Source organism: Myotis yumanensis, unplaced genomic scaffold, assembly GCF_028538775.1.
Source record: "Myotis yumanensis isolate MYYU_CA2020_CCGP unplaced genomic scaffold, mMyoYum1.0.hap1 SCAF_3, whole genome shotgun sequence".
In the NCBI taxonomy this organism is placed as follows: Eukaryota; Metazoa; Chordata; class Mammalia; order Chiroptera; family Vespertilionidae; genus Myotis; species Myotis yumanensis.
The window spans coordinates 27,796-49,229 of NW_027223754.1; the positions used below are offsets into that span (position 1 = coordinate 27,796).

Below are 21,434 nucleotides of genomic sequence, written 5' to 3' on the forward strand. Positions count from 1 at the left end.
GTATGTCTCTGTGTGTGTATGTCTCTGTGTCTGTCTGTGTTTCTGTGTGTCTCTCTGTCTCTGTGTCTGTGTACACTCATATGGACACTAACATAGGAAACCACACAATTCACTCACAAATAAAACGGTGCTCACAGGTCCTATGGGAGACATATCAGCTCCCCACAGGCAAAACCTACACAGATACAGGGCGGTGAGCACACACAATCACAGCTTCCCTTCTCTGAGAAGCCGCACCATGAGGGGACCCTGGGGCATCACAAGCACAACACATGTCGTTCCACGCTGGCCAGCTGAGGGCAGGGGCACAGGCCACTCAAAAGCAAGGCACAGATCCCTCCAGAACAGCAACCTCAATCGTGTCAACATGGCCACCAGGAAAGTCACACAGACCTAGAAAACATAAATATCCATTAGTGGAAGCCATACACAACAGGTAAACAGAAGTTGAACCACAGAAAACCCATTCCTTGCCCCTACACAGGCCAGCAACCCACCCGCTCGCTCACTCGCTCGCTCACTCACCCACCCAACCACCCACCCAACACATGGAGTTCAGGAAGCTCCAAAAAAATACAGACCTCAGGGATGCCCCAAACACTATAGCCTACTCTATAACCCATACAGTTATCAAATATGACTGCCGTGGACTTCAACATGGACTACACCACTTAAACCTGCTTTTAGATCATGGGTGCAACAAGGACCTCTTCTGCAAGAGGGGGATCCCTTGGGAAAGGACTTCACTTACTACAATGATATGGCACACTTTACAGCTGCCTACAATGGACTGTTTGCAGGGACTATGGCTTTTCAAGACTAACCAACAGTATGTGGGAAAACACAAACCTACATACCCAAATGTCAGCCTCGGCAAGGTTTCCCTGACAGGGCAACGGCCCCCCATCCACGCCACCCATCTGCCCGTGATGGTTGCCTGCTACAGTGCCATCTCCTACACATCTTGCTTCATACATCTCCTCAGAGATTCTAGGCCCAACCAAGGCATGTCCTTCTCAACTCACAAAGACAACAAGAACTCTGGGTCCCAAAGCCATGACCTTTCCAACCATGGGTGTTCTATTCAACTTTCATGCTATCTATCCATAGCTCCTATGGATCCACCTCTCACTGGACCTCTATGTCCAAAACCTACATACCACAACAGCAGGAAAAGAACCCAGGCAACACAGACATACCCTCTTCTACTTCCATGTTTTCTGCAAGATGACAGAAACAATCTGCCCTTACCTCACGATCCCGTGAGAACAAACAACAGGCTTCCCTGCAGGGGGCTATCACCACGCACAACTGGACAGACGGACCCTCTGTGGGAGGCCATGCATGGCTCCAACAACACACTTTCCAAGGGTGGCATACACACCCAAGAATAGGACCAAAACACTCCACTCCTCTACAGTGCCAGGGGACATACAATCCACAGAAGCTGGGGATCACACACACAAAACTCCCATGGATGGCCCTGACAGATTGGAACAGTGAACACACATGGGAACGGCAGGCAGGCAGCCCTAAAAGAAAGACATACCAGGCTCAGAATAGCACAAATCTGACAAAAACAACGTGTGAAAGCCACTGCTCAGGTCAGTTACTACACAATAGGACCTCCTCACACTCCAAAACCGCACATGCGGGGCACTCACATGGGGACTTATTGTTTTCACGGGGGGAAAATAACAATTCCTAAGAAAATACAACCATACACATATTAGACGAGCATCTATCTCTCCTTTCAAAGCTCAGGACAATGGCTTCCCGTGCACCTGCACAGCACAACAGAAGGGCAATAGAGAAAGAAAAACAGGCCCAAACAGGCCCATAGAAGAAAAACCACACCTATGGAGGATCTGGCCTCCTCTCCTGCATGGGGGACACTCAGGCACACAGATCACACCTACAGGACAGGGATGGACACAGCACCCATTTACAACACAAGGCTCTCCACGCCAAAGGCCACCACGATCCACAAGGAGGAACACTGGACAGGGAAAAAACATCTTCAGGCCGTGACCCAGGAAAGCCTCACTCCACGACACACTCATCCATCATGCCCCTATTCGTTCTCTCTGTTTCTCTCAGCTGAGAGAAATGACAACACTCATCCATCCTTTAAACATTCACACACATCCTGGGCTAACTTACAATTGCCAAAACCAACCCACATGGACTTCATCTCTAAATCACTCAAGCTCAGAAACATGCCCATGCCACTTCAAATGCTGCCATGGCCACAAACCGCTTTGGATCACTGCACAGAGCATCAACCTGCACCATCAAATACCCCAGGTTCCATGACACCCAAATATGGATACCTTTCAGGTAGGCACAGCCGTCGCCAGTTGAAGCTGTGAAGAAGGTAGATGATCCATGGTTCCACCTCTGCATCCCATGCCTCTCTCTCCCTCTCCATTCTTCTCTGTAACACAATCCAGAAAATAGACTTTCATGGAAAAACCTGCCATGATAGACATCACCAACATCAGACCCTTCCATGCATCCTCTCACCCTCCCTTCTTTTCAATGGACATTCCCCTCTTTCAACGTCATTCTGCACAAGGTCCATATACAGTCCCCGTACATACCACTGCCTTGGGACACACTGTGCATTTTCAGAAAGGATGGGCACAGATGAGTGGCAAATAAAACCATGGCAAAAGAAAGCCATCAAAACAAGGACATCAGGATCGTTCCACCTTCTTTCATTCGGGAACATCCAGGCAACACACATCCCCAGACACTTGAAAACAGCGGTCATCGCTACCCATCACACTCCCCCCAAAACCTGGGAGCTCCACCACCGCTGCAGCTTTCACGAGGGACCACTCAAAGACAGCAGACCATTCACACACCACAGAAGGAGGACAGACAGGCACCCCTCAAAACAAACAGCACAAAAAAGGCATGCTCTGCAAAAAACCTACATGGACAGCTTTTAGGACACTCAAAAAGACACTTTGTCTTCTTAAATAGAAAAGACGGGTGCTAAAGAACACTGAACAGACAAGAAACCCATGTGGATAGCCCACTCCGCCAGAAAACTTGACAAATAGATTGCATGACGACGAGGAGAAAATACACATTTCTAACACAAGCAACAAAAATGTCCTGAAGTGGCTCCCCTAGCTCCAAGCACAAACACCGCTCTTCACATGGCCTGATCCTCCCTTCGTCACACACTTCCTCTCCATCCAACATGGGACTTCTTCACTCAAACACCACCCACCACTAGACAAAAAACAAGGACACCCTGACTTGCAAGGGCCCTACCCAAAACTGCTTCACCCAAAGGCCCATCCTGCACTGTCCTTCAACCTTCACTTCCCATCCGAAACTCCCTTGCCCTCCTGCCCAGCGCGACTGGAATCCCTGCAAAACAGCCTTTCACAACCCCTAGTACGACAGCAAATTCACAAGATACCGTGGGGATACTTTCCCTTGAGCAACTGCTTACGTGAAAAGCTCGCTTGGGATGACACACATAGACACCACCTGTCAGACCCTGGCCTGTAGTTCCAAAATACTGCCAAAGGGAACGGACCGAACACTCCTATTCCGTGCCACCCTACATCCGCTGCAGGGGACTGAGGACTCACAGGCAACACAGGCAGACGGAGGCTACACTGAAAATACAACCCGTCCAGGCAGCGGTTTCTTACACATGGGCGTGCCACACAACATGGATGTTTCCTTTCACTTCCAAATAACATCCACTTCCTACACCTGTCAGGACCCAGGGAACAAAGGACAGAAAACACCACCTGGGCCTAACACACAGGAACGCAGGACCTGCCAGCAATCAAGGAACCCACACTCGCCCAGGAGGTGGACGACACACTCTTACGCTGCACCACCACAATCATCAAACATCAAAACACACACCATCTTCCCCATGAACCAGCTCATCAGAGAGGAACCGAAGGGATCCAAGCACAACATTCCAATCTTCTTCACAAATAATAAATGGCTTCGCCAATTCACACAACATCAGTGCCAACACATGAAACATCTCTCTCACACACACACACACACACACACACACACAGGAATCCTACCTATCTGTCCCAACTCAACAATCACAACACCAACTTCCAGGATGCCCAACTTTCACTGCATACTTACTGCAAAACTTGGGGGACTACAGGGTCCTCCGTACCCCAGCCTCTCGATCCCCTACAACACTCCACACACGGGATCTGATTCGGCACCAGCGGCACAGACTCAAAACAAACCACCATCAAAACCTCCTGCTCTGAGCCATGCAACAGAAACACATACCTGCTTCCTTTTCAACTACAAAAAGGAATGGCAAGACTTTAGCGGGTCCACATGGGACACGTGCACATCCACAAACACTTACACGGAATAAGAATCACTCAACAACACTGCAGGACACAGCCTCTCTGACAAAAACACAAAACACATCCTCATGGCCTCACCTGTCACCTGTTCGGATGCTCGCTCGCTAAAATCCTTCCAAACATACTGTGCTGGGTGGGCGGCATATCTGGCACTTGGGCAGATGGCTCATGCTGTGCTGTAGGTTCCTAAAACACATACATAGGAAGGGATTCACATCAGGCCAGGCCTTGACAAAGGCTCTCCTGGCCCTGGCCCCTTCCCAGCACACGGGCCTTCTTTCTCCAAAGGCCCAAAAGTCTCATTCAAAATTGGGGAGACAAAGGACTGCAAAAAGGATACACAAACACAGTTTCCTCCAGACTGGAGGCCCACAACTTGAAACACACATTTTTCTCTGGGCCTCCACACAATTGGCTGATAAAATACAACTCCTAGAGTCGGCACTGCCCTTCAGCCTCTGCTTCAGCAGGGTGCTGTCACTAGAGTCGCTGGCCACCTCAAGAAATCCTTGCTTGCTCTTGAAGACCTCATTGGAGTCGGTGGTCTTATGCTCACAAATGTGGCTCTACAACAATACCGTGGCGCTCAACTCCTCTACAACACGACATGGCCACCTCAGCAAACGCTCCTGCTCTCGGAACCTCATGTCACTTCAACCGACTCTCACCCTTCTAAACCACAACACCTTCTTAACTCTTCACAGCAGAAAGACATCCACCCAAGGGCACGCTGGGTCACCGCACAGGGAAGCTCCAAAGGACAATGACCTCCCATGGATGGCCAAACAGGAACGTCCACCTTCCATACATGACTTCCCATGAAAAAAAGAAGCAACGAACATTTCTACGTCAGCCTTCACCACACACAGTGGGAAGGAACCCAAACCACACCACACACACTGTTGGGGGCGGGGGGGGGGGGGGCGTGGGCAGGGCGGGCGGGGCGGGGCGGGGCAGGGCGGGGGAGACCCTCACACACATGCACTGCACCCAGCACAGGATTCTCACAACTCACCACCACCTCCACCGGTCCACCACGGCTCCCTCCAACAGCTGCCCACACGAGTCCTGTGCAAACAATGGCACCAGACGACGACCATCAAAATGCCACAGGACCAAGGATCACAGCACGCACGGACCAACACCCATCTTCCCCACACCCACCTTGCTGGGAGGACCCCACACACACTCACACAAACACACACGACCTGCATCGGACCAAGTGCTCCCACCTACAACCAAGAAAAACAAACACATGCAACAATCAACACAACTCTAGGAAATTCACAATGACAATTCAACAATCTCTCACATCCATCTTGCTTTCTCTGCTCCCCTTCCTTCCTTCCTTCCTTCCTTCCTTCCTTCCTCCCTCCCTCCCTCCCTCCCTCCCTCCCTCCCTCATCAAAATCTACGGCACCAAAGACACTGCCACGGCACCCACCTGGCCTCTTCCATCACAGCCAACAGCCAGCGGGAATATCGGGCTTCCCGCAACCTTCTCACAGGGAACATCTTGGAAGCACAGGCAGAGATGAAGGGACACAGGGACGGAAAACTGGGGAAAGAAAAAAAAAACTAAAAGACCTTTTAGAAAAGGATCATCACACGCTCTTACAATTCGACTACGTTAAGGACACTGGCACACACACAAGGGAGGACGAATGGACAGTCTCCCATGCCAGACAACATCCTGGTCGGCTCAGAAACAAACTTGGACGCCAACACGGCACGCACTGCACACCTACATGCTCCACCACACACCCACAACACACACACGTCCAAACACACCTCTCCCTCAACACCCACTCAAACCACACTCCAAAAACGCCACCGCCTGCACAAGGAAGCACCCAAAAACAACACATGCGCCCACTCCCACACCAACGGGACAACAAAATCACCACACAACTCAACCGCTTACCTCAGCCGGCAACGGGTGGGTCACTTGCCCCACGAACAACGCACGACGACACACTGCTCAGGCATTAAACTTCCATCCCATCAGCCGCACAAAGCGTGGCTCAGCCGGAATGTCTACAAAATCCAGGCAGGGGAGTCGCCGGCTTTGAAAGCACTTTGGGCGGGATTGGCAACGCCCGGAACTTTTCGGGGCGGAGACTTCTTCACACATACCCGGAGGGGACACATTCCAACCTGCTCACCGAAACGCAACACTGACTGCCCTTCAGCAAAAGGACTGCCCGCACGGAAATCATCTCAAAAGCCACTTCTGGAGAAACGGGGACCAACGCCGTGGTTCCATCCAGCAAAATGGCACCTATCCCTCAACCTTGGGGACAAGACGCGCCTCGCAGGGCCTCCCTTTCCTCATCAGGACACGGACCCACTGGGATCCCTACACACAACCTGCACTCTCATCGGAAACAACACAATGCATCCCCTGCTACTGCCAAACAGCTTCAGCGCCTGGGACACACGCCTCCTCACTCCTACACGGTCGCATTTCCCTGGCCCCACCACACCTGCCCGTCTTCATCTAGGCTCCCACAAACACGGACGCCGCTCACCACACCCTACCCCGACTGGACCACAGGATACCGTTCACCGGCCCTGGGACACACACACCGCCTCTCCTGGCGACACACCACACAACCTTCAGCTTCCTGACATCACTCAACAACCAACCATCTCACCTGGCTTGGCTCCTCACTAAACGTCCCTGCCATCGGGCCTCACAGACACGCACCACACTCGGCCCACTCTCCCGGCCCACACGCACCTCGCCCCACCAGACAGGCTCCGTCCCACACAACCCACGCGAGCGCTGCACCCTCTGAAACCTCACCCTTCCTCCCCATTTCAAACCTAATAACATCCAAACAGACACAACTTCCAGCCACACACCACCATCGCCTGCCCTCTCCACAGCCACACCCACATGGCCATGCCTGCAGGGAGCCACAAACCTCCACCCTCATCCCCTCAACAATGGCCCATCCACCGCCCCATCAACCTTTGGCCCCAGGGAACCCCAGCGCTGGCTGATAAATCCTCCCTTCCCCCAACTGGTGGGCGGGGTAGGACGTAACCTGCAGCCCAGAAACACCTGAGGGACTAACCAGGTACCTCATATGGACTAGACATTGGACCACCAATCCACACCTGCCAAATACCCTAAGCCCTTGTCCTATATGGACAATGCAGTAAGCCACCAATCAGTGTGCGCCGAGTACACTAAGCCCCCCACCCCTTCCCATTCTGCCCCTCAAAAGGCGTGCCCACCCCTGCACGTGTTGCTGTTCTCCCCTCGAGAGACAGCCCGGCAGGTGCTTCTCCTCTAATAAAGCCTGTAGTCCTGGTTTTAGGCCTCCGTCTGATCTTTCACTGGCAAACAACAACGCCTCGCAAACACATTTCTGCCAAAAATCTCCAATGGCCTCTTCTCTTTGCCTTTGCAAACAGATGCCTTCTACTCAACTCCACACGACACTGGCTGCACGACAAAATCACACGCCACACACGGATGGGACTCACTACCTTCCCCGACAATACAAAACGCTTACCACATGAAATGCATTCAGAAAAATCACATCTTCACACAACACCTCTCTCTCTCGCTGACACCATCAGCAAACAGGGACACACTGGCCGCTGCCTACTGTTAGGTCGGAGAGAGCCCAGGATTGGATACATGCAGACATAGCATGAGACAATGGACTTCCCCTGGAATGTCTCAAAGATCAACATGCCAGACACAGATACCGGCTTCTTCTCCCTGAATCCACATACCCCCCCCCACACACACACACACTAACTTCTTCCTCAATACCCCGCTCACCCCCTGCGGCTGACACTTCCTCATTAAAGGCCGTGATAATCCCTGAGACTTCCTCAGCTCGGGCCCCCCGCCCTCACCAAACACCTCCATAAAAAGATGCCCCTCCCTCCCTGGAGGCGGGAAATTCCCTGGACCCACCTTTTGGGCCAGTGGGGCTCACCCGACAACACAAAGAAACTTCTTTTCTTTCTGATTCACCCGGTTCTCTTGCTTCTCTTCGCCGCTTTTCTGGGCCACCTCACACCTGCCATAGGGACCGTGCCACACAACACTCAACCACTTACAAAGGAAAAGACATACAAATCCCTTCAAAACAAACGACTTGACCAACAGCTCTCTCTCATGGCCTCATCGCTCACAGCCTAGCTAGACCGAAAAATGGCACAAGCTCACCTCAGGACCCCCGCACGGAGCCCCACGCCAAACCTCACCTCTCACCAACACGCCCTACCACTTGCACACTCCAACTTGCACTTACATCCGCCTTACGGCTCGCCTCACCGACCTTCCCATCTAAACGGAATGCCATACCTTGGCCTCACAACCACACTCGACAACTCCTACAAACACAGCCCCGCCTCTCGCCTCCACCCCCACACCACCTCTGCCCTCACAGCAAACAGCAACCCCTCTTGCCCATCGCTTGACGGTTCACAGATGCATGACCATAAAAACTCCTTCAACCAACAAGCACAAACCACACACTCGAACAAACACTCTGACCACGAAACCCATCTCAGACGACCATTCTGCTACAAATACATACAAGGACCAGGAAAAACACAACCACAACAAAGCCACAGAACCATCTCAACCACATGCACAAGGAACACTCAGGGAAAAGGGGGCTGCATGGAGGCAAACGGACCCTCTGGCGAATCTCAACAACACGACTCAGAGGCTCCAAATACACAATCACGCCACAAACACAGACCTTCTGCACCACAAACATTTCCTTGGGCCTAAACAAACTGTCCGGTATTCGCTGGCACCCTGCCCCGGGGGCGAAAAGACCCCCTCCCTCTCTTGGGCCGGTGAAAAACTGACCTCATCACACTGACGTCCAGAAACTGCCCTACCCTGGTGGAAAGTCCCTGCCGGACAAACAGCTCCTGGAAATGGCCAAAACCGCAGGACAGACCGCAGGTTTCACCTGACCCCGGACAACCCCCACTGCCACCAGTCTCTGCCAGCATAAAAACTTGCCCCTGTTCCAGTCTGGCGCGGCTTCTCCTGCTCCCCTCTCCGAGCTGGTGAACCCGCCCGTGTGTTCCCAATAAAGCCTGTTTAATCTAGTCTCTGATTGGACTCACGGTTTTTCCTTGTGGCGGCGTAAAACCTAATACAAACCTCCTCCGCCCCTTCCTTCCTTCCTTCCTTCCTTCCTTCCTTCCTTCCTTCCTTCCTTCCTTCCTTCCTTCCCTCCCTCCCTCCCAGCAACGACATGACCAGCCCTTGCAAATACCCACAGCCACTTCCTCCTCCCAAATCCGAAAAACTAGTCTCAACGACTTGGCACCCCGACGCTGCCCTTGCTCTCTCCACACAAAGGAACTTCTTTGACACATTGAAAATCACACCAGGACAGCTCAATGCATCATTTCAAATCCACGCACGCCTCACACATGGCGGAGGAAGGACAAACCAAACTGGACCAAACCTCTAGGCTTGGGGGGGCGGGGGGGGGGAATAAACGGACGTGCCTGCAGGACACTCAGGCTTAACCATTCAAACAATCACAACAATACAGCGAGTTCAGCTCCAAGCCATGGGGCGGGGCTGCGCCCTCAGGAGGACCAACAAATGCAACTTCAAAGGAACAAAGACATTTCACAACTACCTCCGCTCACACACAAAACGACAAAAGCCTCCATCCACATGCAAATCCATCTTGCTCAGGGAACACAGGGCCCGAGGACACCACCGACCAGGACAAACTCCTTTGCAATTCAACCATTCCCTTGGCAGGACATCCTCACGGAGGACTTCGGCCTCTTCCCTTGCTGACGCCGCTGCAAAGCACTTCCCTCAGGGACTCATGCAAACCTGCAAAGGCCACATTCAGCACATCCACCAAACAAACACAACAACCACAAACATCCCATCTGCTTTCTCCTACGATGACAGGGTTCAACGCACTTCCATGGCATCACGGACTCCAGATCAACACTCCATCCTGGCATTCAAACCACTGTTGTGCCCAGATTTCAAGATTCCCAAGAAACCACATCAGGGAGCCAATTCGATGCAAAAGCATAAGAATCTGTATTTCAAGCTAGCTTGGGCTCCCCATCCACCAGGCTCACCGACACCAAGGCAAACCAAGTGGCTGAGCGAGCGAACCCCGCCTGAAGACCGGTTATATAGGGGGGGTTGGAGTAAGCGGAGGAGAAAGAACTGTGCTCTGCCGCCTGGGTGTGGCTAGCAGAGTAGGACGTAGCCCCTACCCTGGGGCAACCTAGCCCTCGCCCTTTCAACCACATCCTAGCAGGGGAGGAAAATGGGACATGGCAGATACCAGCTTGTCCAATCGCAGCTACCAATTCATGGCGCAAACCTTACATCCAACACCCACCCCATCACAGGGACTCACCCAACATGCTCAAACACCTGGCCAGCCGTGGGCTCACAAACTCAAGCCTGCACGGGCACAGGGGCACAGAGTGGGGGGTGGGCAGGCCACCGACCCTCCCTCCTCACATGACCGACGGACCTAACCCCCCACCATGCCAGGAAGACCCTTCACATGCTTCACCTGAGAATCCCATCCTTTTCTGAATGACTCACATACCAAGCCTTTGCCACCTCACCCATCACACAATTCCATGGCCCAGCGACAAACCAACCCTCCACAAAACAGGCTCCTCGCAACATTGGGGACTGCTGGCCTTGCTTAAAACACTCTGGGCTGGCGGAGGGGGGGGGGGGGCAAAAACAATGCACTGCACAATGGACAGGGGGACCGCGGGCCTCAGGGCACATGACAAATGGAAAGACACCTTTTTCCTTAGCACCAGCTGAGCTGCCACGCGCTCACACTCAACCACCCATTTCAGGGGGGATGCAGGCAGGCTTAGGCATTTGGGTCCATTGGGCTCCATGAAAAAAAACACAGGGGCACACACTGCAACAAGGGACATGGCCACAACACAACCAAGCCAGGGGCGCTCACATCTCCATAACACAATGGAACACCAACACTCACATTTGCGTAACAAAGAAAATGCAAATAGACCACAAAGGTCAAGATTTACCAAAAAAGACAAGGAAGCCCTGGATTCCGGTGAAAAACAAGAAAGCCCAGAGGGAAGCAGGAGGGACGACCTCACAAGGCCCATGGCAAGGTCAGCCTTGGAGCCCAGGACTTACTAGGCGCAGGGATGGCGAACCTTGGGAGCTTGCCCTGTCGCGTCAGCATTTTGAAAAACCCTAACTGAGCTCTGGGGCCTTGTCACAGATAGAAATTTTTTGATATTTGCAACCATAGTAAAACAAACACTTATACTTTTGATATTTATTTTATGTATTTAAATGCCATACACTCTAACCAATGACCACGCCAGCACGGACACATTCCTGGTTCCTACCTTACCACATTCATTGCTGGGACTACAAGCCGCAATGCCTAGGCTCTGCCTCCAGAGACACTGTCACATGGGACTGCGCAGCTCAGGACACTCACAGGGAAGTGCTGCGCTCCACAATGCTGCTCTTCACCCTGAACGACATGCTCCTGAGAGGTGGACCCACAGCAAAGGCTCATGGATGTCCACCCCACCTCTCTAATTGGGAAAAATTCATACAGGTTCCTATACATCTGTCACCTACTGTTATGGGTTGGCTCAACGAGATAGACCACCGACTCAGAATTTAAATTTGAAAGCCTTTTTATTAAGCTGGCCAGCTGACCACAGCACCTATCTCCCCCTCTGGGAGATTCGGAGCATGTGGCAGAGACCAAGGGTGCAGTATGATCCTTTATAGCAAGACTGTGTTAAGAAAAATTAACTACAAAGCATTCCATTAAGGTTAAACAGAGTAACACCTGGCTGGAGCATATCATAACACATTGTTTTTCTAAGACAATCTAACAATCCTTCTTCCACTGACCCTGACGCACTTCTTACTCATACATCCCCCCTCTCCCTCCAAGCACATTCAATTTCTCATGTCTCATTCCCCCCTCAACACTTTCCGTAACCCTTTACTCTATAACATTGTAACATTCAGTAACTTTTTCATGGCTCAGTCCCCTGCCCCATAACACTACTATGTGTCAGGGTCCCAAAACCACTTATTTTACGGAACATGTGGACGCAAATGTTCTACAGAGACATCATCCTCATCCTACACAATGGATGGATGGTTGGGATCATTGACTAAAACTTCTATGCTGTTCTATCAATTTACATAACAATGCAAAAAGCAGTTATGTCTTTCCAATAGAAAAGTTTTAGGATATGGTGAAGCGGGGTGATATTTAGGGAAACTGCAGCACACTTGTCAGGTTAGACAATTTAAATGCCATTGAACAAAGAAAAATCAACCAAAAAAGGGACTTTGCCTGTCACCTCTAACACGCGTGTCATAGGTTCGCCATCACTGCACTAGGAGAACCAACCACAAGGAGAATATGGACCCAGCAGAGGGCATAGCAGGATCTACACCCTTGACAGCACATGGAAAAAAGGAACCTAGTGGGACCCTTGTCACCCTCCCTACGTGCAACTCTGCACTTCGTCGTCAACACATCTCCACACTTTCTAGCAGGGAATTCATTCTGCCATTCCGGCCGACAAAAAATAGGGGTTCCAGTACAAAAAAGACATAGCCACGGGATCACCCCTTTCATACACCCGTTACCAAAGGGCACCTCTGCCCACAGTGCCCACTCACGAGCCTCACATCCTGCAGGGATGACAAGCAAATCTCTCCCAACACAAACACACACACAAACATTCCTCCTCACCTAGGTCTTGGCTCCACCTGCTGGCCAAACAGGGACACGCCTTTCCAAATGCAATCCTCTCACCAAAAGGGACAGACACACATGGGCTCCCACACAGCTTCCTGGGAGGAACTTGACAAGACTAGGATGCTCTCCTCCCTCCACACTTCCATTCCAAGGAACATCTTTTCATTCGGAATGCCTGTGGGTTTTTTAAAAAATCTTATTTTTGAACCGTCATATTCGCACAAGGAGTGAGTGGAAGAAAAAAAAACCATGCAAACCTTTCACTTTCAACAAAGATCGCTTCTCTTTCCTCAGCAGATTTCAAGCACAGTGACCTTAGCATGGCAACTTCAAAGGATTCACAACATTCAGAAACAAGGACGCACTGCTTCATGCTGATCACATTCACATTTACTATACGGAAAATAACAAAGCAATCCTACTTTATCGCATGGGCACTTCCACAGGAATGCCACGTGCTCAAAATAGATGCAGGAATACATGTTTATTTCCGCTTAGGGTGGATGGAAATGGTTGAAAATTTACATCTTTCACAGGAAAGATGAACACTAGCCCACGATGCTCGCTGCATCAGCTTCACACATAGACCTGCTACAGCCAACACTCTCTGCTTTCTGTCAAAAGGCCACAAAATCAGCAGCTTGGACACGATGAGAGAGTCACCTGACAGGGAACCTCAGTGCACCCGTCTCCAAGATGCCCCTTCAAAGGGCTGCAAGGGGTGCACAGGCTTTTTTCTTTTCAACGACACCTCTCCATTTGTTCTTTTTAGAAATTATAAATTCACGAAATGACACGCCCCCCAACCCGTTTTTATTGGTTAATCCTCACACAAGGATATTTTCTTCTTGGATCTTTCAGGAACCATGGAAGGGAGGGATGAAGTGCAAAGAACACACACAGAAACATCCACCGCAGGGAGAGACATCCATGATTGCTTACCTCCTGCACTCACAGGAGGACAAACCCAAATCCCACAAACATGTCCCTCACTGCCAATCACACACGGGAACCTTCCGGACATGTGCTTACAGCTAAAACACATCATTTTTAGGACGACATCCCCTTAACCTGGGGAATATAACACAGAAAAGAGCTCAGCGCACCAGACACAGGAGAGACACAGGGGTGGCTGTGACTGTGGCTCCTGCCTGAGAAATAAAAGTCTCAGCAACAAAGGAAAGCCAACCAAGAAACCAGAAACACCAATCAGAAAGGATATGTGCACCCATATGTTCATAGCAGCACAATTCACCATAGCTAAGATCTGGAAACAGCCTAAGTGCCCATTAGTAGATGATTGGATTAGAAAACTGTGGTACATCTACACGATGGAATACTACGCTGCTGTAAAAAAGGAACTCTTACCATTTGCAACAGCATGGATGGACCTGGAGAGCATTATGCTAAGTGAAATAAGCCAGTCAATGAAGGAAAAATACCACATGATCTCACTCATTCATGGATAATAAAGACCATTACAGACTTTTGAACAATAATAGATACAGAGGCAGAGCTGCCTCAAACTGATTGTCAAACTGCAGCGGGAAGGCCAGGGAGGGTTGGGGGGCAGGAGGGAGGGGGGTAAGAGATCAACCGAAGGACTTGTATGCATGCATGTAAGCATAACTAATGGACATAAGACACTGGGGGGGAAGGGAGGGCAGGGGATTGTCAAGGGCGGGGGTGGGGGGGGAAGGACACATATGTAATACCCTTTGTAATACTTTTAGCAATAATAAAAAAAAAGAAAGCCAAGTGTGCAATGCCACTTGTCCAAGACACTATCTCACTTCCCACATCACACCTGGGGGGGAGCTCTCCTCACATCCTGCAAGTGTGCAGCTCACCTCACTCTCAGCCTCACACACAGCAGGCGCTCTGACCGCTAAGCCATCAGGGGCATGGACCTTGGCTGCGGGCACATATCCAGTACGGGAGGTGCAGGAGGCAGCTGATGGATGTTTCTCTTTCATCAAAGTTTCTGATTCTCTTTCCCTCTACCATCCTCTATGTAAAAAATAAATAACATTGAACATTGAACTTTACATATAAAATTTTTGAGGTTAATTATTTTTAACAGTATTTTAAATCTTTAAATGAGAAACGATAAAGAGTATATTTTGTAATTATATTTTTATTGATTTGGGAGAGGGAGAAAGAGATTGAAACATTAATAATGGAAGAGAATCACTGATCAGTTGCCTCCTGCATATCCTCCACCAGAGTTCAAGACTGCCCTGCAACCCGGGCATGTGCCCTGACCTGAAATCAAGCCATGACCTCCTGGTTCAGTCAGAGGTTGACACTCAAACTCTGGATGGGCATATAAACATTACTATTCTTAATAATACTAGAGGCCCAGTACACAAATTTGTGCACCTGTGAGGTCCCTTGGCCTGGCCTGTGAAATCAGGCCAAAACCAGTTCTCTGACATCCCCCAAGGGATCCCGGATTGTGAGAGGGTGCTGGCCAGGCTGAGGGACCCCTAAACAATCGGGGCCAGGGAAGCACTGCAGGAGGGCTCGAGGGCATGTCCCGCCTGTCTCACTTACTCCTGATTGGCTGGACCCCAGCAGCAAGCTAACCTACTGGTCAGAGTGTCTGGCCCCTGGTGGTCAGTGCACGTCATATTGAGCAGTTGAGTGGCCTTAGCATAACATTAGCATATTAAACTTTGATTGGTTGACTGGCCAGCTGGACAACCAGACACTTAGGACATTAGGATTTTATTACATAGGATTTCTAGGTATATAGGCCTTGTCAGTGCCTCAGGATGGCTGGCTGTTTTTTATGTTTGTGAATGTTATCTATCCTTGAAAGCCTTTTGACTTCCACTGCTGATGGAGGTGTCATAGACAAGGGCAGATGTCCATTAGTGATTAGGAACCTGATAAGGTTCATTGCAACAATATTGGAGAGTCTTTAATTAATGTTTCCTTAAATGGACAAAAATGTCCTGGTGTTAAGTCGTGGTCATTGACCTCTTTGTCTCTGCAAGAATATTGTGACATTAATGTTGTTAATTTATCAGTCCCTGTAACCTGGTTAATGAACCTTTATACTAATGTGGAATGTCTCCTTTTGGTTTTTCTTTTATTTGAAAAATAATAAGATTTAAAAATTAACAATATTTAAAACAGTTATAAGAATTATCATTTTTATTTTATTTAGACTATAATCAATGTTTTTTGATTTGCCAGCATTTTTATGAATTCAGGTATTTCTTAGAGTCTTATAAATATTTAATTAAATATATGGCCTGTTTAGAAATCTGTACTTTACAGTAAACCACTCCTTCTCATGAATTTTAAAAAAGACTAGAGGGCCAGTGCACAAAATTCATGCACTCAGGGGTGGTGGGGGGGGTCCCTCAGCCCAGACTGCACCCTCTTGCAGTCCAGGAGTCCTCAGGGGTTGTAAAAATGACAGCTTAAGCCTGGGGAGTGGGCCTAAGCTGGCTGTAGGACATCTTTAGCGGTGCTGCAGAAGTGGGAGAGGCTCCCACCATCGCTGCTGCACTCACCAGCCATGAACCCAGCTTCTGGCTGAAAGGCCCTCCCCCTGTGGGAGCACAGTGACCACCAGGGGGAAGCTCCTGCATTGAGCGTCTGCCCTCCGGTGCTCAGTACCATCATAGCAACTATTCATTCCATCATTCCATCAATTTCATATTAACCTTTTATTATATAGGATGTAATTTATTTGAAACAATGATTCTATAAATGCCAAACATAAAGTAGCATGGTTATAGATTTGTTAATAAAGTAATTGATAAAAACTTTGCTTTTTAATGATTATTGTACAATGACATAGAGAATAATAGAAAGTCCATTTTTTCAGATTTAATATATAACTTCCATTAATATATATGCTTTAAAACATTGAAAATGGATTATCGAAAGTGCATATTGAGCATTAGAAACCATTCATAACCTTCCAATGTGTGGACCGCAGAGACCTGGAGTATTACTGCCGAAAAGCCTCACAGGGAACCATTACTCCTGGCTGCTTAGTGTACTGACAGGACACGTGCTACCATTGGGAGTTGCCTGTTTTACTTTGGCTTTGAAATTTTGCAATTTTTTTCTTAGTGCAGATTGAAATTTTTACAGCATCCATTTTAATGAAAAATAAATGTATATAAATGGAACATAGATATTAGTATTTTGGTTATTAATATTATCATTACTTTATTATGTTACTCATGCCCCAAAGCATTGAAAAGAAATTAATTAGAAGGTGGCCACGGGGCAGGACTAGGCGAGATGAGCCAAACACGCCCTGGAGCCAACCTCCCTCGGTCCCTCCCCAGCTGGCCACACCTGGTGTGGCACCGCAGCTCAAAGGGCATCTGCAGAGTGAGCAGGGTCCCTCCAGCAGGTGGGGTTCCTCAGCCTGGCCTGCAGGGATCAGGCTGAAACTGGCTCTCCGACATCCCCCGAGGGGTCCCGGATTGCGAGAGAGCGGTCCACAGGTGATGCACCCTAGAACTGGGCTCCCTCCTCTCTGGTTCCGGGGTGCATCACTGAACCACTGCTGCCAAGTCACTGCAGCTTGGCAGCTCCTGCATTGAGCATCTGCCCCCTGGTGGTCAGTGCGCATCATAGCTACTGGTCAGAGAACCTGGGGGAGTGGGAGACAGGGCTCAGGCACAGATACAGGGATGAATCTCCCTGTGAGCCCTACAGTGAGAGGTCTAAAGTGTCTCCCATGCTGGGGCATAGGGCTCAGCTGTTCCCAGAACCTGGTCAAAGCCCCAAAAGGAGGGGCAAGGAGGGATCTATTTCCTGGGACTGCTGTTCCAATGACTACATACTGGCCTCAACAAGCAGGAACATGTGCTCTCCCCATTCTGGGGCCACAGTCCGAAATCAGGGATTTCTGCTGATGTGCTCCCTTGAAGGGATCCAGGGAGGGTCCTTCCTACCTCTTCAGCTTTTGTGGGCTCCTGACTGCATCCCTTCAATCTTCACGTGGCCTTGCCTCCTTGTTCATGTGCCCACTTCCAGTTGATCACGTGCCCCATCTTGTTCACCTGCCCACTCTCTCATGTTCACGTGGCACCACCCCCTTCAGACCTTGGATTGTCTCTGTTTCTGAGGTGCCACATCCCGGTTGGCTGTCTGCCCTGCTCTCACACCTGTCAACAGTCCCTTTGCCAAAGCCCTTCCAGGAAATCATTTGCATGTGCAATCTCTTTCCTGCTGGGACTCTGACAACTGGGATTGAAGAGGAGACAGGACAGCAGTGGCCCATCCAGAGTCCATGCAAGAGGTCCAGAGGGGCTATGCCAGCCGTGGGCAAACTACGGCCCACGGGCCAGATCCGGCCAGTTTGAAATGAATAAAACTAAAAAAAAAAAAAGACCGTACCCTTTTATGTAATGATGTTTACTTGGAATTTATATTAGTTCACACAAACACTCCATCCATGCTTTTGTTCCAGCCCTCCGGCCCAGTTTAAGAACCCATTGTGGCCCTGAGTCAAAAATTTTGCCCACCCCTGGGCTATGCAGTCCCTGGAAGGCTAGAGGAGGGAAGGATGGTGAGGTGGGGGTGCTTACTAGGGACCAGAAAGCCCTCAGGGCAAATGGGGCACACACAATCACCACACACTCCTGTGAGGAACAACTGTGGCCCATTGTATAGATGAGGCTACTGCAACACAGAGAGGGCAAGCAACTTTCTTAAGGGCACACAGCAGTAAAAGGGCAGAGCTAAAAATGGAACCCTGGGCTGCCCACAGCCTGTGTCACCTTTACCTGTGACCTCTGGGTAAGTGGTCACCTTTCCCTCCACCCCCGCCTCCTCCAACCCCAGTGGACAGGGTCCTGTCATTGCACCAGTGCCTCTGGATGGCTGCTGTCTTTGCCCTGCGGTCTCTCGCAGTTGGTAACCTTAGCAGAGTCCCACTGCATTGGGGTGAGCGCCTTGTGTGAAGAACCCATGCCTCCTCTCGAGGTGGTCTGTGGCTGACATTACAAAGTACCATTATTCTTCCTGTGTCTGGTTTCCACCACCTGCCTCCCCTAGCAGATTTTGTTTTACCTAAAAAAGAAATTGATTCTGGGTCTGCAAACAGGCTGACATCCTGCATTTGTTCTGTGAGATGTGGCTCTGCCCTGGTACCACCTGGTCCAAGTCCCTGATGCACACCACTTCTGTGGCAGCATCTCTCATCCCATGGAGTTCTCATTCAGCCCACAGCACCTTCATCACTCCTTTGCACCTCAAAGGGACCTGCTGAGCCTGGGCCCCAGCTTGTCACTAGTCCCCCCAGGTCCTGCCTGCAGCCCCAGGGTCCTCAAACAAGTCTGGGAGGGGCCGGTGGGTTGACCCCTTAGACAGAGGGGAGCAGACACCAGGTGAGCACTCCACCCATGCCCCCACCCCCAACCCACCCACTGGGAAACGTGATGAGCACCGAGCTGGCTTCCAGCTCCTGGAGGGCTCGGCTTGGACAATGCGGCCACCTGAGAGGACCTGTCTGCAGAATGGCAGGTGGAACAGGACTCCCAGGGCAGCTGAATGCTCACACGGCCCCAAAACCATCCTTCAGCCTCCACTTTCCCTGCTGAATGGTAACCAGGTGTGGTTTCCGCCCAGCCCAGCTGCCTGCCTTGGGAGGCAACAGAGAATGTCGGCCTCTCTTGGCCGAATCCTGTTACTGTAGAAGGTAGACCTGGTAGAGTAACACTTGCCGCCCAGCCAGTGCCCACCAGGAGCCAGCCCAGCACATCCTTCCCGTTTCACAGGTCAGAGCCAGGCCTAGGCGCTTCCCTCAGCCGGGATGGAGCAGAACTGAACTGGGAATCAGGATGTTACGCTCCTCTGTATGACATCTATTTTTCAAAATGATTTAATCGAATGAGGTAGGTTTTATTGTAGGTGTGATCAGAATCTCAGGTGAGCATCAAATATTATACACAGGCCTAACCGGTTTGGCTCAGTGGATATAGCGTTGGCCTGTGGACTCAAGGGTCCCAGGTTCGATTCTGGTCAAGGGCATGGACCTTGGCTGCGGGCACATCCCCAGTAGGAGGTGTGCAGGAGGCAGCTGATCGATGTTTCTCTCTCATCGATGTTTCTAACTCTCTATCCCTCTCCCTTCCTCTCTGTAAAAAAACAATAAAATATATATTTTTTAAAAATATTATACACAGGCCCAAGCCACAAGGAAAAAAGCTACAGTAAAGCTCCTAGACGTGGGTCACTCAACAGAAATCTTGATAGCGGACCTTGTGCTCCTGTGTGTGTGTGTGTGTGTGTGTGTGTGTGTGTGTGTACATCCGCGGTCACGCACGGACACTCCTTGACCTGCATGGTCCATCGACATCCATGAGCACTCTTCAGTCCCTGCCTGCTCGCAGACAGCGCCCCCTTCTGGACCTTCTCCCCTGGGGTCTACCCAGAACTGGGGAGGTACAGGCACCTGGCCCTGCCTTCCCCAGACAAGGCTGCAGGGGAGGGGGGGGGGGGGGGGGGGGCTTGTTTTGGCTCTCCTCGACCAGCAGAGGGCGCGACGGGCCTGCCGAAGCGTTTCCCAGGCCTGGAGAGGACTTGGGAGATTCCACAGGCGCCCGAGGAGCCCCGCAGGGCAACTTCTCCACGTCTTGCATGGCGGCATCTGTTTCCTGGGTCGAAGAGGGGACCACACATAGTTAGACAGGCTCGGGTGGGCCCAGGACAAGCCTCTTGGGCAATGGCGGATCCGGGGCTGTGGGCTCTGGTGGAAAACCTGGAGGACTCTCGGGCATCTGGTCATTTCCCAGCCTCTCCAGGGTGGCAAGGGCAGTGACAGCCCATCAGGGAGGGGTAAGAAATGTTTGGGGGGCTCTCGTGAGCCACACGATCCTCCCCGGGTGTGCGTGGCTGCTGATCCTGGGAGGGCACCCGGACGTTTTCGTGCATTCGCGGCCATCCCGAGGGCACAATCCACCCGATTCACGTCAGCACAGCTGGACATGCGCCTCGGAGGCGGACATGGAGCCATTCCAGAGATTAGTCCCAGGAGTGGAGACCCTGCTCCACGGGACAGAACTGCGGCCTGAGGGTGCTGGCTGGTCTGGGAAGCGCGCGCCAGGGGCTGATGGGCTCCAGACGCGGACACGCCTCGTGAACAGAGACTAGAATCAATGCGCACAACCACGCCCCCCGAAACGATCCACCATGAGATGTACTGCCATAAAAATCATGATGTGCGGCCTGGTTGGTGGGGCTCGGTGGATATGGAGCTTTGGTCCTCAGTGCACACCTGCTCTGCCCTCCCGACATC

General features: G+C 50.9%; 1 long non-coding RNA gene across 1 annotated transcript; it reads right to left on the reverse strand.

Annotated features, from left to right (window-relative positions):
- Positions 1–246: 246 nt before the first annotated feature.
- On the reverse strand, positions 247–6,433 carry LOC139004810 (uncharacterized). Its single transcript, XR_011470598.1, has 4 exons — positions 6,304–6,433; positions 5,824–5,937; positions 2,334–2,437; positions 247–393 (listed from the first exon to the last, which is right to left on the reverse strand). It is a non-coding gene; the product is annotated as an uncharacterized lncRNA (long non-coding RNA).
- Between the last annotated feature and the right edge of the window lie 15,001 nt (positions 6,434–21,434).